Raw genomic sequence first — 668 nt, forward strand, 5'->3', positions numbered from 1 at the left:
CACTACTTCTTTTTCCCTCAGAAGGGGAGTGGCTCACGATAGGACGAGGAATTCCCTTGATGGAAAAGGCACGAGATAAGATTGCCACCCTCATGCCCGTCGGCGAGGAAAATTGCGATCTCGATGGAGCTCAGACCGAGGGATGGGTTTTTCATTACCTAGACACCCAACCCTTCCACGAGGGAATGTCGAGGAACGGTTGTGAGGGACTAGGGTGGCCAGCCCAATGGGTTGAACCACTCTTCATCCATCCCATACTGACCGCACCCCGAAAATCTCCCCTCACGGAATGTTTGAGCTACCAAGCATGCGCGCAACCACTCTCTCGACCCAACCACCAGCGAAAAAGCTCACCCAAGAAACACATCAATCACCGTCGCCTTTTCGAGAGAACCAACTATGGAAGCCCGCACCCTTGGCCCATTCCTTCCAACGAACAAAATACCGAGCACTGCCGCTATGAATGAGTCCGAATTTATCCATCGTATTTACCAAGCACCTCAACTCTGCAGCAACCATGCCCGGCTGAACAGATCGTCGGAAGGGCTCCCAAGAAACAAGCTTCCGAACCCCCTACAGAAACTCATTGGGGGGAAGAAAAACAAAGGATGGGTGGGACAAGCACAAGCATAGCTTGCAAGCACACATGAAAAAACAAGTGTTACCTC

This window comes from Pinus tabuliformis, chromosome 2_2 (genome assembly GCF_031772625.1).
Source record: "Pinus tabuliformis cultivar Carrire ecotype Pingquan chromosome 2_2, CPIR1, whole genome shotgun sequence".
Classification (NCBI taxonomy): Eukaryota; Viridiplantae; Streptophyta; class Pinopsida; order Pinales; family Pinaceae; genus Pinus; species Pinus tabuliformis.